At 40.6% G+C, this 12,032-nt stretch overlaps 1 protein-coding gene across 3 annotated transcripts in view; it reads left to right on the top strand.

Moving 5' to 3' along the window:
* CPNE4 (copine 4) overlaps positions 1-12,032 on the top strand; it is a 611,710-nt gene that overhangs the window by 538,642 nt on the left and 61,036 nt on the right. The gene's annotated exons all lie outside the window — the stretch shown is intronic.

A 12,032-nucleotide genomic window follows, 5' to 3' on the forward strand; every position in this document is an offset into this window, starting at 1 on the left:
AAAATTCATATATTGGTGCTTTTTATGTTGTCCCAGAGGTCTCTGAGACTGTCCTCAATTATTTTCATTCTTTTTTCTTTATTCTGCTGTGCAATAGTTATTTCCACTATTTTATATTCCAGGTCACTTATCCATTCTTCTCCCTCAGTTATTCTGCTATTGATCCCTTCTAGAGAATTTTTAATTGCATTTATTGTGTTGTTCATCACTGTTTGTTTGCTCTTTAGTTCTTCTAGGTCCTTTTTAAACGTTTCTTGTATTTTCTCCATTCTACTTCCAAGATTTTGGATCATCTGTACTATCATTATTCTGAATTCTTTTTCAGGTAGACTGCCTATTTCTTCTTCATTTTTTAGGTGTGGTGGGTTTTTGCCTTGCTCCTTCATCTGCTGTGTGTTTCTCTGTCTTCTCATTTTCTTAACTTACTGTGTCTGGGTTCTCATTTTTGCAGGCTGCAGGTTCATAGTTTCCATTGTTTTTGGTGTCTGTCCCCAGTGGCTAAGGTTGGTTCACTGGGTTGTGTAGGCTTCCTGGAGAAGGGGACTAGTGCCTGTGTTCTGGTAGATAAGGCTGGATCTTGTCTTTCTGGTGGGCAGGTCCACGTCTGGTGGTGTGTTTTGAGGTGTCTGTGGCCTTATTATGATTTTAAGCAGACTCTGTGCTAATGAATGGTGTTGTGTTCCTGTCTTGCTAGTTGTTTGGCCTAGGGTGTCCAGCACTGTAGCTTGCTGGTCTTTGAGTGGAGCTGGGTCGTAGCATTGAGATAGAGGTCTCTGGGAGAGCTTTCTCTGTTTCATATTACATGGAGCTGGGAGGTCTCTGGTGGACCAATGTCCTGAACTTGGCTCTCTCACCTTAGTGGCACAGCCCTGATGCCTGGCCATAGCACCAAGAGCCTGTCCTCCACAGGGCTCAGAATAAAAGGGAGGAAAAAAAGAAAGAAAGAAAGAAGAAGATGAAATAAAATAAAATAAAATAAAGTAAAATAAAATAAAATACATTTATAAAAATAAAAAATAATTATTAAGGTAAAAAAAATTTTAAGTAAAAAAAAAACAAACAAACAATGGACAGACAGAACCCTAGGGCAAATGGTAAAAACAAAGCTATACTGGCAAAATCATACACAGAAGCATACACATACATACTCACAAAAAGATAAAAAAGGAAAAAAATATATATATATATATATCATTGCTCCCAAAATCCACCTCCTCTGCTTGAGATGATTCGTTGTCTATTCAGGTATTCCACAGATGCAGGGTACATCACGTTGCTTGTAGAGATTTAATCCGCTGCTCCTGAGGCTGCTGGGAGAAATTTCTCTTTCTCTTCTTTGTTCGCACAGCTCCCAGGGTTCAGCTTTGGATTTGGATCCACCTCTGCGTGTAGGTTGCCTGAGGGCGTCAGTTCTTCGCTCAGACAGGATGGGGTTAAAGGAGCAGCTTATTCAGGGGCTCTGGCTCTTTCAGGCCGGGGGAAGGAAGGGGTACCGATGCGGGGCGAGCCTGCAGCGGCAGAGGCCTGCGTGACATTGCACCAGCGTGAGGCGCACTGTGCGTTCTCCCAGGGAAGTTGTCCCTGCACTTCGGGACCCTGGCAGTAGTGGGCTGCACAGGCTCCCGGGAGGAGAGGTGTGGATAGTGACCTGTGATTGCACACAGGTTTCTTGGTGGCTGCAGCAGCACCCTTAGCATCTCATGCTCGTCTCTGGGGTCCGTGCTGATAGCTGCAGTTCGCACCCGTCTCTGGAGCTCCTTTAAGTGGTGCTCTTAATGCCCTCCTCTCGCGCACCTGGAAACAAAGAGGCAAGAAAAAGTCTCTTGCCTCTTCGGCAGCTCCAGACTTTCCTGGACTCCCTCCCGGTTAGCTGTGGTGCACTAGTCCCTTCAGGCTGTGTTCACACAGCCAACCCCAGTCCTCTCCCTGCGATCCGACTGAAGCCCGAGCCTCACCCCCAGCCGCCAACCATCCCGGCGGGTGAGCAGAGAAGCCTCTCGGGCTGGTGAGTGCTGGTAGGCACTAATCCTCTGTGCAGGAATCTCTCTGCTTTGCCTTCTATACCCCTGTTGCTGCGATCTCCTCTGTGGCTCCAAAGCTTCCCCCCTCTGCCACCCGCAGTGTCCGCCCATGAAGGGCCTTCCTAGTGTGTGGAAACCTTTCCTCCTTCACAGCTCCCTCCCACTGGTGCAGGTCCTGTCCCTATTCTTTTGTGTCTGTTTTTTGTTTTTTCTTTTGCCCTACCCAGGTACGTGGGGAGTTTCTTGCCTTTTGGGAAGTATGAGGTCTTCTGCCAGCATTCAGTAGGTGTTCTGTAGGACTTGTTCCACATGTAGATGTATTTCTGATGTATTTGTGGGGGAAAAGGTGATTTCCACGACTTCTCCTCCGACATCTTGAAGCTCCTCCCTGCATGTGTCTTTTTGAATTATGGTTTTCTCTGGGTGTATACCCAGTAGTGGGATTGCTAGGTGATATGGTAATTCTATTTTTAGTTTTTTAAGGAACCTCTATACTGTTCTCCATAGTGGCTGTATCAATTTACATTCTCACCAACAGTGCAAGAGGGTTCCCTTTTCTCCACACCCCCTCCAGCATTTGTTGTTTGTAGATTTTCTGATGATGCCCATTCTAACCGGTGAGGTGATACCTCATTGTAGTTTTGATTTGCATTTCTCTAATAATTAGTGATGTTGAGCAGCTTTTCATGTGCTTCTTGGCCATCTCTATGTCTTATTTGGAGAAATGCCTATTTAGGTCTTCTGCCCATTTTTGGATTGGGTTGTTTGTTTTTTTAATATTGAGCTGCATGAGCTGTTTATATATTTTGGAGATTAATCATTTGTCCATTGATTCATTTGCAAATATTCTCTCTCATTCTGAGGGTTGTCTTCTCATCATGTTTGTAGTTTTCTTTGCTTCACAAAAGCTTTTAACTTTCATTATGTCTCATTTGCTTATTTTTGTTTTCATTTCCATTACTCTAGGACATGGATCAAAAAAAATTATGCTGTGATTTGTGTCAAAGAGTGTTCTTCCTATGTTTTCCTGTAAGAGTTTTATAGTGTCTGGTCTTACATTTAGGTCTTTAATCCATTTTGAGTTTATTTTTGTGTATGGTGTTAGTGAGTGTTCTAATTTCATTCTTTTACATGTAGCTATCCAGTTTTCCCAGCACCTCTTATTGAAGAGACTGTCTTTTCTCCATTGTATATCCTTGTCTCCTTTGTCATAGATTAGTTGACCACAGGTGTATCTGTTTATCTTTGGGCTTTCTATCCTGATCCATTGATCTATATATCTGTTATTGTGCCACTATCATACTGTCTTGATTACTGTAGCTTTGTAGTATAGTCTGAAGTCAGGGAGTCTGATTCCTCCAGCTCCGTTTTTTTCCCTCAAGACTGCTTTGGCTATTTGGGGTCTTTTGTGTCTCCATACAAATTTTATGATTTTTTTGTTCTAGTTCTGTAAAAAATGCCATTGGTAATTTGATAGGGATTGCATTGAATCTGTAGATTGCTTTGGGTAGTATTGTCATTTTCACAATATTGATTCTTCCAATCCAAGAACATGGTATATCTCTCCATCTGTTGGTATCATCTTTAGTTCCTTTCATCAGTGTCTTATAGTTTTTTGCATACAGGTCTTTTGTCTCCCTAGGTAGGTTTACTCCTAGGTATTTTATTCTTTTTGTTTCAGTGGTAAATGGGAGTGTTTCCTTCATTTCTCTTTCAGAATTTTCATGATTAATGTACAGGAATGCAACAGATTTCTGTGCATTAATTTTGTATCCTTCAACTTTACCAAATTCACTGATTACCTCTAGTAGTTTTCTGGCAGCATCTTTAGGATTATCTATGTAGAGTATCATGGCATCTGCAAACAGTGACAGTTTTACTTCTTCTTTTCCAATGTGGATTCCTTTTATTTCTTTTTCTTCTCTGATTGCCATGGCTAGGACTTCCAAAACTACATTGAATAATAACGGTGAGAGTGGATATCCTTGTCTTGTTCCTGATCTTAGAGGAAATGCTTTCAGTTTTTCATCATCAAGAATGATGTTTGCTGTGGGTTTATCGTATATGGCCTTTATTATGTTGAGGTAGTTTCCCTCTATGCCCACTTTCTGGAGAGTTTTTATCATAAATGGGTGTTGAATCTTGTCAAAAGCTTTTTCTGCATCTATTGAGATGATCATATGGTTTTTATTCTTCAATGTTTTAAAATGGTGTATCACATTGTTTGATTTCCATATATTGAAGAATCCTTGCATCCCTGGGATAAATCCCACTTGATCATGGTGTATGATCCTTTTAATGTGTTGTTGGATTCTGTTTGCTAGTATTTTGTTGAGGATTTATGCATCTATATTCATCAGGGATATTGGTCTGTAATTTTCTTTTTTTGTAGTATCTTTGTCTGGTTTTGGCATCAGGGTGATGGTGGCCTCATAGAATATGTTTGGGAGTGTTCCTTCATCTGCAAGTTTTTGTAAGAGTTTCAGAAGGTTGGATGTTAGCTCTTCTCTAAAAGTTTGATAGAATTCACCTGGACACCATCTGGTCCTGGACTTCTGTTTGTTGGAAGATTTTTAATCACAGTTTCAATTTCATTACTTGTGATTAGTCTGTTCATATTTTCTATTTCTTCCTGGTTCAGTCTTGGGAGGTTATACCTTCCTAAGAATTTGAACATTTCTTCCAGGTTGTCCATTTTATTGGCATAGAGTTGCTTGTAATAGTCTTTTAGGATGCTTTCTATTTCTGTGGTGTCTGTTGTAACTTCTCCTTTTTCATTTCTAATTTTATGGATTTGAGTCCTCTCCCTCTTTTTCTTGATGAGTCTGGCTAATGGTTTATCAATTTTGTTTATCTTCTCAAAGAACCAGCTTTTAGTTTTATTGATTTTTGCTATTGTTTTCTTTGTTTCTATTTCATTTATTTCTGCTCTGATCTTTATGATTTCTTTCCTTCTACTAACTTTGGGTTTTGTTTTTCTTCTCTCTCTAGTTCCTTTAGGTGTAAGGTTAGATTGTTTTTTTGAGATTTTTCTTGTTTCTTGAGGTAGGCTTGTATTGCAATAAACTTCCCTCTTAAAACTGCTTTTGATGCATCCCATAGCTTTTGGATCGTCATGTTTTCATTGTCATTTGTCTCTAGGCATTTTTTGATATCCTCTTTGATTTCTTCAGTGATCTCTTGGTTATTTATTACGTATTGTTTAGCCTTCATCTGTTTATGTTTTTTCCCTTGTAATTGATTTCTAATCTCATAGCGCTGTGGTCAGAAAAGATGCTTGATATGATTTCAATTGTCTTAAATTTACTGAGGCTTGATTTGTGACCCAAGATGTGACCTATCCTGGAGAATGTTCTGTGTGCACATGAGAGGAAAGTGTAATCTGCTGTTTTTGGATGGAATGTTCTATAAATATCAATTAAATCTATCTGGTCTATTGTGTCATTTAATGCTTGTGTTTCCTTATTAAGTTTCTGTTTCGGTGATCTGTCCATTGGTGTAAGTGAGGTGTTAATGTCCCCCACTATTATTGTGTTACTGTCGATTTCCTCTTTTATAGCTGTTAGCAGTTGCCTTATGTATTGAGGTGTTCCTATGTTAGGTGCATATATATTTATAATTGTTATATCTTCTTCCTGGATTGATCCCTGGATTATTATGGAGTGTCCTTCCTTGTCTCTTATAACATTCTTTATTTTATTTTATTTTATTTTTTTTCTTTTTCTTAAAGGAGAGTGTATTAGAGAGAGAACCATTACTTTAAACATAATTAATTCTAGGGCTTTCTTTCTTTCTTTTTTTTTTTAATGCTATTCTTGTCTGCTTACATTCTTTTTTTTAATGTATGTATGCATGTATGTATGTATGGCTGTGTTGGGTCTTCGTTTCTGTGCGAGGGCTTTCTCCAGTTGTGGCAAGCAGGGGCCACTCTTCATAGCGGTGCGGGGGCCACTCTTCATCCCGGTGCGCGGGACTCTTCATCGCGGTGCGCGGGCCTCTCATTGCTAAGCACAGGCTCCAGACACGCAGGCTCAGTAATTGTGGCTCATGGGCCGAGCTGCTCCGCGGCATGTGGGACCTTCCCAGACCAGGGCCCGAACCCGCATCCCCTGCATTGGCAGGCAGATTCTCAACAACTGCGCCACCAGGGAAGCCCAACATTCTTTATTTTAACATCCGTTTTATTTGATATCAGTATTGCTACTCCAGCTTTCTTTTGATTTCCATTTACATGGAATATCTTTTTCCAACCCCTCACTTCCAGTCTGTATGTGTCCCTAGGTCTGAAGTGGGTCGCTTTTAGAAAGCATATATATGTGTTTTGTTTTTGTATCCATTCAGCGAGCCTGTGTCTTTTGTTTGGAGCATTTAATCCATTCACGTTTAAGGTAATTATCAATATGTATGTTCCTATTACCATTTTCTTAATTGTTTTGGGTTTGTTTTTGTAGGTCCTTTTCTTCTCCTGTGTTTCCCACTTAGAGAATTTCCTTTAGCATTTGTTGTAGAGTTGGTTTGGTGGTGTTGAATTCTCTTACCTTTTGCTTGTCTGTAAAGCTTTTGATTTCTCCATTGAATCTGAAGGAGATCCTTGCTTGGTAGAGTAATCTTGGTTGTAGGATCTTCTCTTTCATCACTTTAAATATATCATGCCACTCCCTTATGGCTTGTAGAATTTCTCCTGAGAAATCAGCTGTTAACCTTATGGGAGTTCCCTTTAATGTTATTTGTTGTTTTTCCCTTGTTGTTTTCAAAAATTTTTCTTTGTCTGTAATTTTTATCAGTTTGAGTACTATGTGTCTTGGCGTGTTTCTCCTTGGGTTTATCCCGCCTGGGACTCTCTGCGTTTCCTGGACTTGGGTGGCTATTTCCATTCCCATGTTAGGGAAGTTTTCGACTATAATCTCTTCAAATGTTTTTGCGTCCTTTCTCTCTCTCTTCTCCTTCTGGCACCCCTATAATGTGAATGTTGTTGCATTTAATGTTTTCCCAGAGGTCTCTTAGGCTGTCCTCATTTCTTTTCATGCTTTTCTCTTTATTCTGTTCCATGGCAGTGAATTTCACCATTCTGTCTTCCAGATCACTTATCCGTTCTTGTGCCTCAGAATATGCTTATCCATATTCTGCTATTGGTTCCTTCTAGTGTCTTTTTCATTTCAGTTATTGTATTGTTCATCTCTGTTTGTTTGTTCTTTAATACTTTTAGGTGTTTGTTCTTTAATTCTTCTAGGTCTTTGTTAAACATTTCTTGCATCGTCTCCATTTTTGCCTCCATTCTTTTTCCGGGGTCCTGGATCATCTTCACTATCATTATTCTGAATTCTTTTTCTGGAAGGTTGCCTATCTCCACTTCATTTAGTTGTTTTTCTGGGGTTTTATCTTGTTCTTTCATCTGGTACTTAGCCCTCAGCCTTTTCATTTTGTCTTACTTTCTGTGAATGTGGTTTTTTTCCACAGGCTGCAGGATTGTAGTTTTCTTGCTTCTGTTTTCTGTCCTCTGGTGGATAAGGCTATCTAAGAGGCTTGTGCAAGTTTCCTGATGGGGGGGACTGATGGTGGATAGAGCTGACTGTTGCTCTTGTGGGCAGAGCTCAGTGAAACTTTAATCTGCTTGACTGCTGATGGGTGGGCCTGGGTTCCCTCCTTGTTGGTTGTTTGGCCTGAGGCGACCCAACACTGGAGCCTACCCGGCTCTTTGGTGGGGCTAATCGTGGACTCTGGGAGGCCTCACACCAAGGAGTACTTCCCAGAACTTCTGCTGCCAGTGTTCCTGTCCTCACGGTGAGACACAGCCACCCCCCGTCTCTGCAGGAGACCCTCCAACACTAGCAGGTATGTCTGGTTCAGTCTCCTATGGGGTCACTGCTCCTTCCCATGGGTCCTGATACACACACTACTTTGTGTATGCCCTCCAAGAGTGGAGTCTATGTTACCCCCAGTCCTGTCAAAGTCTTGCAATCAAATCCTGCTAGCCTTCGAAGTCTGATTCTCTAGGAATTTCTTGTCCCATTGCCAGGTCCCCATGTTGGGAAGCCTGATGTGGGGCTCAGAACCTTCACTCCAGTGGGTGGACTTCTGTGGTATAAGTGTTCTCCAGTTTGTCAGTCACCCACCCAGCAGTTATGTGATTTGATTTTATTGTGATGAGCCCCTCCTACCATCTCATTGTGGCTTCTCCTTTGTCTTTAGATGTGGGGTATATTTTTTGGTGAATTCCAGTGTCTTCCTGCCAATGATTGTCCAGCAGCTAGTTGTGATTCTGGTGTTCTCGCAAGAGGGAGTGAGAGCACGTCTTTCCACTCTGCCATCTTGAACCAATCTCCATCTGTAGCCATCTTGACTGGCACCAAGAGCTCTCCTGTAGATTCAGAAGGGCAGGTGGTCCTTACAGAGGGAGGGTTCCTGAGATGCATATCATTTCCTCCAAAATGCCTTCCCTGACCCCTCCTTCTGACTTAGAACCTTCTTCTGTGGTTTTACAGTATCCTGTCCTCATCTCTAATATAACAAAGATATGTTATTTGTTGGTGCGTTTGCCTGTCTTTCCTATTTCCCCCTTCTCTGCCTAGTACCTCACCTCCCTACACACACTAAACTATAAGCTCCTGGGAAAACAGGTACCCGCCTTGTTAGCTGTATATCTTTAGCCTTTAACACAGTGTCTGGCACATAGTAGTTGCCCAAGAAATGGTGAATGAATTAATTAATGGTTTGAGTGGTGGTAGGTTAATGTTGGTGTCAAACAGAAGCCTCTGAAGAAAATGGTCAGAATGTTTTTGGGGGGGAATTTTTTAAAGTTACCAGCATTCTAAAGGATCCTGTTTATAATCCAGTGGAGATTCTGACTTAATTTGTCGAAAATTGCTGTAATTGCAACATGTTCAGAGAACCACAGGTACAAAGAAGACACTGTCCTTAAGAATGGACTTTTGCTATATTCCAGGGAATATGGCATGGGAATTAAGGTGAGGGTTATGATAAAAACTAGTGTTTCTATTTCATATTTTAGTTTACAAATTATTTTCAAATATGTTCTTCATTGGAAAGACATCTGGATTAGACATCAGAGAATCTGGGTTTCCAAAAAGTGGCCTAGCCTTTCTGAGCTTTAGCCTCTTCATCTGTAAAATGTAAATGATACATATATGCCCATCTCAAAGGGTTGTTGAGAGGATCAAATGAGACAAGATATGTGACGACTAATTTAAAACTTACAAGCATAGCTGCTGGTGTGGGAAAGTGAGTCTGGGGAGCTATTATAAATGGCTCCACAAAATAAGTGACTGAATAGGTCAGTAAGATGAAGTTTTTACTGCCTCTGAGCTAAGAGCAAGTAGAGTAAGACTTTAAAAGCAATAGTATCATGAATAAATTTTGTGAAGTTCGCCCTCAGTTTTGTTATCCTTAAAATTAGAGAGTCCTACTGGAATGATCCCCAAATTACTATTGAACTGAGATACTAAGATGTCAATGACATACTTGAGACAAGGCATGGTGAATAAGTTCCCATTTAATGAATCTAAGAATACCAGCACTCCTCAGAACAGTGCTTAGACCCTATAAATCTACATCACATGAGTGCAGAGTGAGTATCTGAAGCACATTGTCCTCTGGCTCATGTTATAGCTGAGCTTGTTGGCAGCATTTCTAGCCCTTATTATCCCTAGTGGGCCTGGACGAATTGGCCAAAGCCTCACAGAGACTGGCAGAGCTAATTATTTATAGATGCAGCTCATCAAAGACTTTGCACCTTCGTTTGTCAACACAAATGAAGGGCTGATCTGCTGACTCCCATTCTTCCTTTCTCTTTTATGTACTGTCTGTTCCTTAATTCCTTTCATTTTGATGTGCCTTCAGTTCTGATGAATTCAAAGCTATGAGGATTTTAACTTCCTAATCCATCAGTTGGGGGTGATCAGGAGGGAGAGGAGAGAAATACTATCCCAATTCTTCAGCTAATCTGTCATTAGGGGATTTCCATAGGAATTTATGTTGGTTAGGCTATTTCTGTTAAAAGGAATTTTGATGGCCTTTAGTTTGGGTGAGTTAAGTAAGAACTCACCTGAAAAAAAGGGAGAAGATATGGGGGTTTTGCTACGGCCTCAGGATTCTGGGAACTGCTAAACCACCAGGTCTCACAGAGCTTACTAAGTAGTTCGACTCAATAAATCATTCAGAATTCAGAGCAGCACAAGTGACTGGGTAATCTGGTCAACCTCCTAACCTAAGGGTTCACAAATATCTATTCTCATGCTCTACCATTGTGGCAACTTGACTTGTCTCCCTGTGTCCTTCAGCTACTATTCCCAAAACCAGCTGCTTCATTCTTTCTCTCTGTGTCAAGTTCTGATTGGTCTAATTAGTTCCCTTTGTCCATGATGAACAGAACTTCCACACCAGGTCATCTCATAGACTCCTGGCCAACCTACAGGTGGGCTGTCCTTAGACAAAGTGCCCACTTCAGAGGAGCACAGGCATGAGTCACCATTGTGTGGACAGAAACCCTCAGAAGAGGGATGTGCGAGGAGCAGATGTTCTGAAGCCCAGCCTCCAGTAACACATTCAAAGTCAGTGCCTTAATGGGCTGAGATGCCTATCTGAACCAAATCTTCTTTCCTACAAGTAACTGTGATATATTAAAAGAAAATCCAACTTAAAAAGCACAAAGGTTTTAAGAACTCCTTTATGCACCATTTCATTATTTTTATTACATGCTTCTCTATTATTCTTTAGTTAAAGATCATTCAATTGGTGAAGTTCCTAATGTACTAAAATAAACTTATCAAAATATCGTTGTCATATAACTTCTAAGTATCATCTGTTGGACAGAGTGAAGCACACATGTTCAAGTTTCTGTTCGATTTAACTAGTGGTATGGCCATGGTGTTATTTTCTGTGATTATCTATTGCAGAACTGAGTGCATTAGATATATTTCAGGTGACCTGGGCTTTTGTGGTGAGCTGGAGACCTAAACAGTATTTACAACTTTGTTGTTCTGAGTTCTCAGCATCCAGTTAACAGTAAGAATTTTCAGAGTTATAGTCATTTATAAATTGGAAATTAATGCAGAAATCTTATATCACCTGAAACCAAGCATCTTTGAAACAGCCACCTTCAGCAGACATTTTAAAAATCTCTGATCATCACAGCCATCTTATGTCATTTGATTCTCTCCATGTCTTGGGAAATGGTGTAAATATGAGGAAAGGTAACTGTATATTTATCTAAGACAGTGGTTCTCAAACTGTGGTCACAGAACTAGCATATCAGCATCACCAGAGGACTTGTTAGAAGTACAAATCCTCACGCCTTACCCCAAATCTCCTGAATCAGAAAGTTTGCTGATGGGGCTCAGAAATCTGTATTTTAACAAGCCTTCCAAAAGATTCTTGTGTAAACTAAAGTTTAAGAATGCTGAGCTAAGACTTTTGTGAGCTTCAGAAGACCCCAGGAAGACTCTATTTCCATAAGAACAATGCAGTATCCCCATCACTTGGTTAGAAACAAGAGCGTGTATTATTTCTCTAAGTACCTCTGACTAGGGTCAGATCTGGGAGGAAGCCCAGACTAAGGATGAATGTCATCAATGTACCTTTGTTCTCTTTCTCTATTCTCTGTCCTTCCCTTCTTCTCCAGCAGGCTGCCCCTCACCATGTCTAAGCTCCTTCAGTTTCCTACATAGTATTTCCTCCTCCTTCCTCTTTGTTAACCTAAACTCCATGTTTCCTTCCAGTTCTGCTTCAAAAAGGACCTCCTCCAAGTATTTTACATGTTTTCTCTCAACTGCATTCATCAAGCATTTATTGAACACCTACTTTTTACCTGGCACAAGTTACAAAGACAAATAAGACTCTGTCCCTGTTCTCCCGTGCAATGAGGACACACAACAGATGATGCTACTTTTTTGCTTTCACTCAAACCTTTCTCTACAGTTCCTAATAAATTGCCAGACAACTTCGATCTGGTTTTAGGTTATGTCCAATATATGTTTATCTTCCCTACTAGATGGC

Source organism: Balaenoptera borealis (assembly GCF_965194805.1).
Source record: "Balaenoptera borealis genome assembly, chromosome: 5".
In the NCBI taxonomy this organism is placed as follows: domain Eukaryota; kingdom Metazoa; phylum Chordata; class Mammalia; order Artiodactyla; family Balaenopteridae; genus Balaenoptera; species Balaenoptera borealis.